The sequence below is a fragment of the Homalodisca vitripennis genome, chromosome 4 (assembly GCF_021130785.1).
Source record: "Homalodisca vitripennis isolate AUS2020 chromosome 4, UT_GWSS_2.1, whole genome shotgun sequence".
In the NCBI taxonomy this organism is placed as follows: Eukaryota; Metazoa; Arthropoda; class Insecta; order Hemiptera; family Cicadellidae; genus Homalodisca; species Homalodisca vitripennis.
In genome coordinates, this window is record NC_060210.1 from 48,673,914 (window position 1) to 48,688,067 (window position 14,154).

The 14,154-nt window shown below is 32.7% G+C and overlaps 1 protein-coding gene across 2 annotated transcripts in view; it reads right to left on the reverse strand.

Annotated features, from left to right (window-relative positions):
• LOC124359294 (5-hydroxytryptamine receptor 1) overlaps nucleotides 1-14,154 on the reverse strand; it is a 411,266-nt gene that overhangs the window by 112,340 nt on the left and 284,772 nt on the right. For both annotated transcript variants that reach the window (XM_046811921.1, XM_046811919.1), the window contains exon 4: nucleotides 3,083-3,126. The gene's annotated coding sequence lies outside the window, so the exon portion shown is untranslated. The remainder of the gene's footprint in view (nucleotides 1-3,082; nucleotides 3,127-14,154) is intronic.

Sequence of the window (14,154 nt, forward strand, 5' to 3'; positions counted from 1 at the left end):
AAAACATGTTTGTAAAATTGGAACGTAAACCATAGTCTGCAAGCTTTAGTGCGTGTAACACCTGCAAACGATAAGGACGTAGTTATAAGCGTTTCCGTAAACTTTCCTAACATTTGTTACTGTAATCGCTAATTCACGACTCTCGTTCACCCACTCGTTGGTCACCCCGTTCATTTTTCCTTGTAAAAAGGCAGCTATAACTTTCAAACTGAAGTTTAACCAATCAATGTTTATTGGGGAGACTTGTTTTACATGGAGCTAGTTTGATGTATAGTAAAAGTCAATAATTAGAAATCAGAGTTAAAATTTTTGCAAATTCCCACCACATCAGTATCACTTTGAAACGTGCAATTCAAAATTCATGCATCATCCTTAAAATGTATTAAGGGGTCATTTGTTATTTATTCTGAGTGGTTGTAATTTATCTATTTGCCAATTTTCAACCTACATCGCCCAAGTGAATCTTCTGATTAGGCGATCTCCTAGTCAAATGTAAAAAACTTTTTAATATATTATATGCATGTGAAGTTAAAAAGAGTTTAAGACTATTTGGTGCTGCGGAATTATTTATCCCATTGGGCAGTTTGTTAACTAAGTGAATACCTGCTTGTGAGAGCATATGTTCGTAAAAAAATGCCAATAACCGAAATCATGGGTCTGGTTAATTTTTGCACGAGCTCAGGTATGTGACGTGTTTGGCTGTTACCTCTGACGCTAACTTTTTTAACGTGGGGATGAAAGTTCGGGATTTAAGTGATTTCTTGGAGTTTATTCTCAGTTTTATATCAGTGTATCATTTTAATTTTTAATCGTTTTTTGAACTAGTAGTAAATATTTCTATTTAATAGTACATAAGACTTGTTCTTTGGAGTTACCGGCAATCACGTTTTTTGGCTTTTCCATGGTTGTACTTCATTCACCTTCGCACACTTACAGGTCAGTAATACAATTATAGATTACGATTTTCGATTTTCTGTACTTCTATAGTTATTTTCATGCTAATAGTAAGTTCATTATTATTGTTAAACCAATCGGTAGTTGTAGGCAATTTCGGCAGATCCTAATGCACCATCCACAAGGGAGACTGGGGAGACACGGGTAAGAATATTGGACATCGCAATCCACCGTCGCAAAAGAGTGGGCTGTATGGTCGACGCGGAAATTGAAGCAAACGAGTGTCTGATATATCGTATGTATGATCCAGCAGCGTCTTATATTCGCTTTCAAGATACTCGGTCTCATTTTTCAAACGATAGATGCTGCTGCAGCGCTTTCAGGCGAGGTCGAAGGTGACACTGTAGGGTCCGGAACAGGAGTGGTGAATCAGGGCTGTGTATCAGGCGCGGATGTTGGAGAGACGAGTGTAGGTGTTTGCGGTGTGGCAGGCGCAGGCGAGGTCGAAGGTGACACTGTGGGGTCCGGAACAGGAGTGGAGTATCAGGGCTCTGTATCAGGCGCAGATGTCGGAGAGACGAGTGTAGGTGTTTGCGGTGAGGCAAGCGCCTACGTGGTGATTGTCGCATAAGGAGTCTAGGGAACGACGACGAAAATTATCGCATGGTCATGACGGGATTTTCGCCGCTATGTTTTTCATTGCACTTATTGACACGTTTTATTAATGCGCCGCAACATCTTCCAAAAAAGCCTCATACCAAATCTCCATTTTTAAACTATGTGCTCTTTATTTAGCATTATTAAAGATTATGCGCGGTTTTCCAGTTCTTGTTTTCAATATTGAACTATAATATTAAAAAAAATATAATCTATTGATGCTACATGACTTGGAGGATCAAAACAGAATATTACTAGGAATGCAAGTTACACAGTTACCACATACATATTTGGTCTTTGTGAACTGCACAACTTTTGTGTTAAAAAGACACCGTTCACGACTAACGGACGGCGGAGGAAACATTGCGTCCGTATTGGCACATATGACAAAAAACTATATTTGTAACTCTGATATGATGTATAAATTATGATTGTAAGTAATAATAAAAAACTGCAAACTATTAAATTCCAATTCTCATTTATAAACACTCGGTTTACATTTCACACGTATATTTGCACAAACTAGGCCTGGGTCAGAAACATAGATCAATTAAAGAAATTATTTTTGAAACAAGTTGAGTATAATTAATATATTGAATGCAATTTTCCCGTTCAGTAAAAGTTAACTAATGTTCTTTTCTTACCTTAGTTAATATAATAGTATGTGATTTAAGTACTTTTAAATGTTAGGTTATATATGTTGTATTAAGATTATTTTTAAAAAAAGTTTCTCGTAGAAAAGTAAGATTTTTACAGCCATGGATATATTCCAGCTACTATTTAGTAACTATGGAAAATCCTTCACGAAACAAGAAAGTCACTTAATATAGCTGAAAAGCGGAAATTTATTTGGCATATTCCCTGAAATACTAAACATTGAAACCGTTTAAAAATATTTTTCTCCTAATAAAATAATTTTTTTTGTAATAATAATCCGTAACCTTTGCGTAAAACCTTTTGCTACAGCTCTATCTCTGTAGCTCTTCGATTCCCAAGATCCCATATCCCACAAACTCTATATCAGCCACGTAACCTTGGAAGGAGGATAGGTTAGCTCTGTTTTAGCTTCTTTAATCAAAGTTATTCAACATATAATAAATATACATTAAACATATAAATTATTTAAAAGTAAACAGCCCACCCAATTTAAAAATCATGCTCAATAATAAATTAGACTTTTCGACCAGCCACTTTTACCCAGATCCCAAAATTCCCATTCTGTATTACACTTTTCGAACAATTTTACTACAAATCTTTGCGTTATAATTTTGCTTGATTGTGATATTCAAACATTTAAAAAGCAATGTATCTAATACTTTATCTAGGAATGATACTGAATGATAACAAATACAGTTTAAGTATATATTAAACACAGGCATGTGAGGTTGAGTAATATTTTCGGATTTAAAAACTTTGTATAATAATTTAAAAAAATATTCAGTATTTGAACGAAACTTAAATAGTTCTAATGATTCTAAAGGGTTATAAGATAAATAAGTCTAGATAAAAAACAAATAATGTGGTCACTTACCTCACGTTTTAAGAGGAAGTAATTGGATGTTGATTCATTATAATCTAAAACAAAAGAATTCATATAAATGTTGTAATAAATACATAATCTAAGATCAACCAAACTGTAAAATGTTATTATATCAGTGATTTGAATCTAAAACTAATTTTACGAAACCTTTTACTGGTTTTGGGATTTTCAAGCTTTGTTCTTGTTTCTTTTCTATAAAAAAAATAAATAACATTTAATACATTAACAAAATAATAGTGTAAATTCAAAAAAGCTAAAAATACGGCAACACATCTAAAATACTTAAAAAGATAACGTCTAATTTTATTTGTCTATTTTAAATTTGCAACATTTAATAAAACCTACACACATAAAAATATTAAAAAATACTAAAAACGTGACTATATACATTTTATTATTCATCCTGTGTAGGAAATGAGGATCTAAGAATTCATTTTATACTGAAAAAAGATATTTTTATATTTTTTTTTCTAAGTTATGTTCCCTTCATATTTATTAAATTTTTAGAAGGTTTAAAAATAATATATAAATCGCATACATACAGTTTAGTAATCTAAAAGTTACTAATAAGTAGTGTACAAATTTAGATTCATTATTGGAGATAGAGGATTATTGTTCGAGTAGAAGGATCACCTAAGCACATAAAACACATTAGCTAGCCTGGAACTGAGTGTTTAAAACATACAAATAAAATGAATATGTACCAAATATAAAATAGACAAGATCGTTTCATTAAGCCTTTACAAGGGTAAACTTTTAGAAATAGAAAATGCTGGTATTATGTTCGTTACACACGCACACGCATACGCACTGTGTTAAAAATTATTTGCTTGTTGACGTGAAAAGGCTTAAATTTGTGTTTTTGTTTCGTTATTCTAAGGCTATATGGACTCGACCGCTACGCACAAGAAGTTTCCTATATGACTAACCAACTATTCCAAGTGTGTAAGTTTAAATGTTTTAAATATGTTTGTTATTTTCAGCTGAATAAATAATTCCATTCCATTACCACAGATTATTTATAAAAACAATAGTAAACCTACTTGTAAATAACGTGATGATTATCTTTAAATTTATTGCAAATTTTAAATATCAGTTTATTATTACAACTTTTTAATCCCTTATTTGATAGATTACACAGTCAAAATTGTTCTTGACTTCAAACTTCTTGCAGATATATAATAAAAAAGTTGTACTTTTATTGTGCATCTATTTTCATGAACAATTTTCTACTCCGTCATTATTAATACATTACTATTTGGAATTTGTAAGTCTATCGAAGCTTTACAATAGAATGTAATGTATATGGTAAGAGTACAAAGCACGGATTGTTATCTGTGTCACACAATAGAAACATGTAAACCACGTTCTCCTTCCGGACAATATTGTTTGTGGATGGGGTTTTGTTGAAGCCGAGCTGTAGATAAGCCTGGTGCCTTCCTCTCCTGGGTGTTCGAAGGGACGGAACTTTGCATAATTTATACAGATTCACTTCACTACACCACTCCTATAGATATCGCTATGCATACCTAAAAGCTATTTTAGCGTGTATGAACAATATAACAAAATACTACAGAATTGCTGTGAATAACATTAAGTTTCATCAAATTATATTGAAAAATGTTGTTAGAATTTTTGAGTAAGATTTCGTATTGATCCAAAAATACAATTACGGCTAACGATTAAAAATTGCATTGTATATCAAATAATATTTTATAAGCGCAATATACATACGATCGCAACTGTAAATAAAAATATGAATAGGATGCCTGGATGTTTTAAATGAACAAAACACATACGATGACTTCAAAGGCAAAAGAAAATTTTTTCATTCAACTGGTATTAATATACTCATATGTTTTTTTTAAAACTTTTTTTAGTTTTATATCAAAAGCACAAAGTAAAATTCGTTTCTCATTAAATCTATCATATATATATATATATATATATATATATATATATATATATATATATATATATATATCGTATGGGGGGAAAAAATCGATAGCTGCCATAACTGGGAGATCACAAGTGTGACGGTCCAGCTACCAAAAATTGCTGTTCGTTATCGTTACCCAGGGAGCACGAATATTATTATATTCCATGTAATATTCGTACAGTACTGGTTTAAAATTGTGTGATTCAGATTATCAAAAGCAGGTCGAGTATCTCAAACATGACATTATCTTTTAAACTGCAACAATATAAATAGCACTTATTTGATTAAGAAGTTAACCTGTTGATAAAAGTCAACAACCAGGAAACTCTTATTGTGTGATTGACTTAGTCGCAAATGTTTTAGTCGAGATGAGTGATGAGTGGAAAGGGTGAGTGCAAGAGTGTAGTGTTTAAGTAAATAATAATTCAAACACAAGTTCTTTATGAGTCTACTCAAACAACTTCGCGTGCTAAGTCATGAGATAAGAGCAGACTGCAAAGTTTATTTAGGAAATATTCATGCACAGGATAAAACAATAAAAAGTAAGTTTTGATATAATCTACATATCATCAAACTCATATAGGAGTTAATATTTATCATTCCCTTCCAAAAACGGAGGTCTAGGCTTAGATTTGCCAACATGATACGAAATAACAAACACGATCATTATTAGCAGTACTCAAACGAGGCAAAGTTTTTAAAAATGTAAAATTAAATCGTCTAAATCTATATCACTTAGTTTTACATATTATTTATATTGGAACATTGGAATTATTCGGAGGCTAATATTTTTTTCAGAATTTTTTTTACTGGAAAAAAACTTCATTATTAAAAATTGTAGACTTTACTTCACTTACTGTGAAAATTGCATGCCATTATGACTAGCGGTTCTTCTTTTCTACCGCCCCTAAGGAAGCAATGTAAGTGAGAAGGAGGCCAAACTAATCTTTTGTACACCAATGCAAAAAGGCAAAATAGAGCATATAGTTCAATAAAAACATAAATTACTAAATAATTTATAGAACTTACAAGTATACGTACTATTATTTTTAATCGCTAACATAGTATCAGAGTCTAAGTGAAACGTTAGTGACTGTTGCACCAGGCATTTAGGTTAATGTAAAACTGATGTAATTAATAACACTGAAGACATATAGCAAACGAGAATCGTAATATATTTATGTCAGCGGAAGTTTCATCTAAAGAATTTCGTGGAGCCATAAGTCAGGAGAGGAAAGGTCTTGTTTTGTAAGGAAGATAGATGGCGCCCTTACGGTGTGCTGATGTAACACATACATCTGGCTGGTTAAGAGCCGAGTGTCATTCACGTGTACACAAATACTAATGAAAGGTCTTGTTTTGTAAGGAAGATAGATGGCGCCCTTACGGTGTGCTGATGTAACACATACATCTGGCTGGTTAAGAGCCGAGTGTCATTCACGTGTACACAAATACTAATGAAAGGTCTTGTTTTGTAAGGAAGATAGATGGCGCCCTTACGGTGTGCTGATGTAACACATACATCTGGCTGGTTAAGAGCCGAGTGTCATTCACGTGTACACAAATACTAATAAAAGGTCTTGTTTTGTAAGGAAGATAGATGGCGCCCTTACGGTGTGCTGATGTAACACATACATCTGGCTGGTTAAGAGCCGAGTGTCATTAACGTGTACACAAATACTAATGAAAGGTCTTGTTTTGTAAGGAAGATAGATGGCGCCCTTACGGTGTGCTGATGTAACACATACATCTGGCTGGTTAAGAGCCGAGTGTCATTCACGTGTACACAAATACTAATGAAAGGTCTTGTTTTGTAAGGAAGATAGATGGCGCCCTTACGGTGTGCTGATGTAACACATACATCTGGCTGGTTAAGAGCCGAGTGTCATTCACGTGTACACAAATACTAATGAAAGGTCTTGTTTTGTAAGGAAGATAGATGGCGCCCTTACGGTGTGCTGATGTAACACATACATCTGGCTGGTTAAGAGCCGAGTGTCATTCACGTGTACACAAATACTAATGAAAGTTTTTTTGTGTCGTACTACAAATCCAAAAACTTTACCATTCCAATGAAATGTTTTCCATTAAAATTATTCCGTGTTATTCACAGTACAAAATAAAAAGTTCTTAGAAAATTACTTAGACGATTGTAAAAATTCTATAATTTGCATATTAATAGATATCAAGCGACATTAAACTAATGGTAGAGTACTGAAGTTTTAGAAACATAAATCATTCCTTTGTCTATTTTCAATTTTACACTAATAATTTACTTTGTCTGTGTAAATACTTACTACTAATAATTTACTTACTAGATAAAAATAAAAAGCGGAATGAAGTTAATTAGTGTGCTGGATATTAAGACAAGAACACTTGTAAATTTCGCGAATGTGGCTTTTTCTATCAACAATTAGATACAGAGTACAAATGAATTTAAAATGAACAAAACAAGGTATAATCTATGCAAAAGATTGCACATTAACGTTAACATCTTCTGTTCCATAATCAGAGAAGATCTCATGTGTTAATTTCAGCTCAAAAGTTTACGTTTATCAAGCATTATTTATTTAGAAAGTAATAGAAATAATACCAAATTTATTGTTTCTGAGTGGGCTTGTGATATCATGTAGTATTAGATTAGAATATATTTAAATCCCCTCTAATAGTCGTACAAGCAGAGATTACAAACTACCAAGGGAGACTATAGAACAACGTAATGAGTAGTACATACCTTTATCACACATTGTTGAGCCATTGACAAAATATTATTTTAAATTTTAATCTCATCCGAATATTCCTACTATTTCTTTGTTTTGTTTATAACCATAAGGACATACCTTGAAGAATATATTTTAAAATGCTATACATGTACGTTAATCAAATAATTTTCCTAGCAATCAGGAATCGGTGATGGAGTAGAAGGCAACTTTTACTCAGAATATTTATGATCACTTAAAATGAGGACCTTTTTCAGAATTTTGCGTACTATTATTGTAATGTAATATATCAAACGTACTCTTCGTTAACCTATATGTGTTCAAACGACGATCTAGTTTCATGCTGCGGTAATTGGTAGGCTATATCAGGCGAAACAAGTAAGCAGGAGACTTTTATTGTCCAGTTATTCTTCCCTAATTGAATCATTATGCGGATACCCCTAAATATGTGACATCCAAACTTTATCTCATTGTGTGATAAATTTCCTCTGCAATGTGTTGTTTCTTACTAATATGAGACGCAATCCGAGATTTGGATACAGTTTTTGTAACTAGTTAGGTTTCCTGTACAGTTGTATGACCAGTTAAGATAGTTTTTTTATCCGGAAACATATGCCGTTCTTTTGTTAGGCCTTCATAAATTTGAGTACTATGAAAGATATTATTAGAGCTGCACGACAGTTATTTTATAGTAGTCTAAATAAAAGGAAATACATCATGTACATGCGATGACTCTGAATTAATTAATTAATCAACTATATAACTATGTTATAGATTTACGAGTTCCTCTAAAACGTAACTCATCTAAACCTGGATTTGATGGTATTAAAATTCATTAATACAAACTTTTTCAGGAGAAACTGTCGCAATGAAGCAATGCCGATTATTGCTCTCGACTCTGGAAGCTAAAATGATATGATTTAGTTTAGAAGACAGTTAAATTCCTTGATTCAGTTAAAAGGGATCAGACCTTGTCAAGCCACAGGATTATTAGCAACTCTTACACGCTCGTTATATATTTCTATACGATCTTGAAATAAAATATTTAAAAAATTAATTTCGACTGGCAAACGTTACTGAGATGTTTGGTGTGTGCTCAGAACGTCAAAGACCTAACTAGCAAGAAGAAACGGCAGTTTGTGTGTCAGTGTGACTTCATTGAAATTATCTTAAAACCGAGGTAGCCTACATTGTATTAGAATCCCGATTACTATTAAATTTTCGGTTGGAATCGGGTTCCTTTGGACCATGTCTCTATCAGTAAACCATGTAACAAATAATGGCGGAATAAAAATAACTACAGTGCTGCTCGGGATCAGAAATCCCTTTACATTCCTCAAGTGCGGGTTTCAAATAAATGAAATATTCAGCGTTGATGGTACAAAATCAAAACTTTAACACATTTTATATCTTTATGATAAGTACCTTGAACAGAAGACTCGTTTACTGACTGAAATACAATTTCCAGTGCAATATTATCGCTTTGTATTTGTGCACAATAACTCGGGATGTTTATTTGAGAGTACGAAAATAATGGGAAGTAGAAGCAAGTTGTCTCGGGTATCAAAAGAATCATGATTATTGTTTCTGGAAGTCTTTATATTGAACTTGTTGGAATAAAAATATCATCAGATCCAAAGCAAATATGTGAGATTATATAAGCTTTCCCAAGTGAAGGAGTTTGGTGATTTAAACATAAATCTCCTCTACAGTTGTTATTAATAACTTTCACTACATTTCTTCTTATGCATATACTTATTACCATTTGTTATATCTAATGTATTATAAAAGTATTCCGACAATTAAAAAACACTTTTAATAACACAAAGTGTAATTCAGGAAACAGTTGTTACAGTTATTAATATATTATGTACAAGTTAGCGGTTTATATATAGATATACAACGATCTACTACGTCACGCATACAGGCACAGACAGGCTGATATTCAAAATGGCAGGCATTTTAGTGAAAGCAAAAAAAAAAAAAAAACTGTCTATAACTAAATTTATTTTCGAAATATTCTGTAGAGAGTTCTGGCTCTTTTAATGCTCAGTTGAATTCTATGGACGGACATTCACTATCAAAATATAGTAATGCTTATCTAGAAGCGAACTCGATTTCGATATATGTGTGAATGGAGATGCAGAAATGAACCGACCAGACCGTTGTGTGACAGGCTTCATTAGCACTCAGACAGTTATTTAAATGTCACTTGTATGTGTGTAACCGTCTGAATAATAGTGGATACATTCATACGATGTATCTAAAACGCATGATTAGATCCCGTAGCAGTAGGTATACAGCATTCATACTAAAGATGGACAAAGTTATACGAGTATTTCAGGGAATTTTAACCAGGAAGTCTATTAGCATATAAGTTGCATTGTTTTCTAAAATTTTTAATTTAAAACCCATTTCTATTTTACTAAACATGACTCTTCGTTCAACATGGTTAAGTAATGTAATAAAGTTAAGTCTTAAATGAGATATATGAATTTACTATTATTACAAAGGTTTATGCAATATGAATGGATAATATTATGTAACAAGAAGGCGAATTTTTAGTTGAAATAAAAATTATTATTTACACTCTAGTAGTTGCTGTATAAACTACAACGTCTGTGTCACAAAGTTCAAAAGTTAGCCTCCAGAAATTTTTGGTACAAAAACTTGCAAAATTAATCGGCTAGGTGATGTTAAAAGTTTATAAAAAAATCAAATCAAAATATCATATCTCAAAAAGTTCAGAATGAAGATTTTTTGCAAGGAGTTTCTTCAAATGAAAAGAGATCATTTAGCTAGTGGAAATGAAGGTAAAGCAATGTAGGAAGTTAGTAGATAAAAAAATCCTTTCTTCTGCAGCTTACAGAGTTAGCTTATGGGCTCTATAAAGAACTTTTGTAAGTAACTTCATATTGGTTGTAAGAAAAAGGCAATAAACATTTCATTGTGACCGAAGCAGCTTTGAAGGCGTTTGACACTTGTGAGATCAAACCCACAACTTGTGTAGTATTGTTTTTGCGAAGTTACTTTTGTTTCAGAAAATAAAACTTTGTATAAAAAAGAAAGAGTTGCTGCTTTGGCAAACTTAAACTATCCCATTCGTCTCTTCTTACTTTATTAGCCCTGTACTTTTATTTATATTTTTCCTTTTATATTTTAGCTAGTAGAAAAATTAGACATTAAGTTGTCCATGTGGGGAAATTATTACTGGAAATAGCCTATGTCACTGTATTTACTTAAAGCATAAAAACATGTATTGATCATTCATTTGTCAAGTTATTGTTGCTTAAGCATAAATAAACAAATCATAATAGCATATGTTAATACACTACTTAAACATAACTAAGTTCCTAGTGACATAATTAATTCCTAGTCAACTAATTTAATTAAGCTATTACAGGACACTAATATAATTAGTCTTCAAAATATTTGCTCCTCTCTAGCAGACTGACTCGTCCAATGGCATTGTACGCCCAATCTGAGGATATTTTAGTTAGAATCTCGTTTGATATTGATATAGAAAGGAAGCTTGTTAGTTATTCTATTAGCTGAGTATTACACATATTTCATAATGAGCATCGATCAATAGGATAGCTATCAGATTCACAAGTTAACTGGCACTTGGTTTTTTTATATTTGTGTTAAATATAAGTATATAGTAGCTAAAAAATTAACGTTTATTGGGGAATCAAACATTTTTATTTCATTTTCAAATCAAAAAAGGCAGAGTTGAAATCCATAGAAGGAATTATTTGAATTCTCCAAGGCTTTCGACTGCTCCGTATAAAATTAAAGAAGTATGGTTTCTCCAATCGCTGTATTAATTGGGTCGAGTATTACCTTACTGGACGCCAGCAATGCTTCAAGGAGGGGAATGCAATGTCAGACTGAAAACGTGCTGTACGGGGGATCCCACAGGGCTCTGCACTTGGGCCCCTTTTTTCTCACTTTATATAAACAACGTCAACTTAATCACATTCAAGTTTTCGTATTTACGTCGTCGATTTGCACATATATGTTCACTGTTTGCCAAAATAACTAGCCACTTTTGTATCACTACTCTACTTGGATTTAGAAGCCATTAACGTTTGGACAACACACCAAGGACTGAAACTAAATGAAAACAAAACGCAACGATAATAATTGGCAACTCGAGTGTGATAAACCGACTTAATCTTGACACCGAATCGGAACTTCAACTTAACAGAGTTGTGAACTAAATTACCAAAAAACAAACAGAAAAATTTGGGACTAACTATAAACACAAATCTCAAATTGACTGACCAAGTTACGATAATGTGCAGAAAAGTTGTTTCTGGCATCCACGGTTTGAAGCGTTATGCCATGTACCTGCCATTCAATGTTAAGATGATGCTCATTAACACTTCTATACTACCACACTTTGACTGTTGTGACGTCGTGATGAATGATATGACCGTTGAGCAATCGAACAAACTCCAGCGTGTTCAGAAATACTGTATTAGATTTATTTTTATATTAGACGTCATGAGCATGTTACACAATATTTTCAATAGTTGTCCCTCATAAAACTTCATCAACTACGTAAATTACACATACTTTATATTCTATAATTAATCATAAAAACCATATACCCTGTGTATCTATCCGATCCTTTCAACTTTATCTCTGGTATTTTTAAACGAGCTAAATGAAGGGGAGCCACATTACTATGAATTCTAATTCATCGATCATAACTTTTTATATATATTATTTTTGTAACTGGTGTTCCTCGTGTACGTGTTCGTGTCACAAAGTGTTCTATCCTGTCTTTCGTACGTTCTAAATTTGTTAATTTATTTACTATGCAAGTTAAGTTTTTTATTTTTGCTCTAGTGCTTTCTAACTGATCCGTTCGGCGAACGGAAATTATTTATTCCGTGTACACACTTTGATTTTTTTAGTGTAAGCGAGACGGTACAGACTTTGCAAATTTTTGTTACCTCGTGTTTTGTGTTGCGTGCAAAATTGGGTGGCAACATTCATGATTTCAATTTTATTATTTAATTATTGGCTTTATAGTAGCGTGAACGGATTATAATTTAATTATTGTTATCTGGGAAATAATGTTCTGTTATTATTTGTAAATTATATATTTATTATTAGGCCTGCCTTACAATAAATTAATATTTAATAATAGAATGTAAATTATTATAATAGAATGATTAAAATCCAGTGAATTATTGTTACAAGTAAATGTTATCACGCTGAATAATTTAGTATGGCTGTTCTAGCCTATAAGTAAATGTTTATATATTTGAAAATTTGTTTTGTTTGTAATATTTAATATTGTCACCAAGTAGTGTATCTTTTAATACTTGGTGTCTTGAGGTATTTTTGGGAAATAGTCTTCTGATACTTAAAAGGTACTGTTAGTTACAGATTGTTATTTTTTTTAATTGTTAAATTTAAATATTTTATTATACTTTGTGGCAAACATAATTAAGTTTTTATTATTTCTCGGGTTGTAGTAAAGTTGTTCTGATTATCTACTGGTTATGTTGGGATTCTATAGGGTCCCCGTGAGTGCCGTCAACGGAATGGTGCGGCGAGTCTGCCCAATGGTAACATACTGAAACCAAAATGGAATGCCCGCGCCCTGCCAGCGCTACTGTACCGGCATCCAACCGGAGCGCCTGTATTCATCTGGAACAAGGTTGGATCAAAAATGTGTTTTTTTTTCTTATACCACTTGAGAGGATTGGCTTGTATGGAGCGCTGCCAGATGTTAGATCTGGAGGAGGGCCAGTATATTAGCCAGTATTATTTAGTTTAGTTACATGAACTGAAGGGGAGGATTTCATCTTTAATTCGGATTCGTGGAGGCAACTAAGCCCCCGCCTCCTTCGAAAATTGGCTTTAGATATTTTTTTTTAATTTTCGGCTACAAACTTGAAACCAAATTACTTTTTAAAATTAGTGGGCCTAGAAATTCTACAACCTTTTCCCTCCCCTCAGTTCATAAAAAAATTACCTGTTAAAATTTTTAGATTTACTACTGCCGTACCTGAAATTGTTATTTATATATCAAATCTCTATATTATATTATTTATTTATTATGTTATTATTTCTATTTATTATGTTATTGTCTATATTGGAATTTTATCTGTTGTTATTTAGTTCTTAAGTTACACGGTGCACCGTGGTGCTGAAGTAATTGTACTTTTGTGTAAAGATGTTTGCCACCTAATAATTATTTCTTGTACTCGAAATCTTGTCTCGTTTTTGTCTCTTCCCACTAGTGGCATGTGATTGTTTTTTTTTATGATTTGCTCCGAGTTTGGGAGGGGCACGCTTCCGAGGCCTCCTGTCTTTTCGCCTGCTCGGAACAAAATGGTAGCAGAGCGTGGTTTCGTGTTTTTACCCTCTGCGGGCCCGGGGTT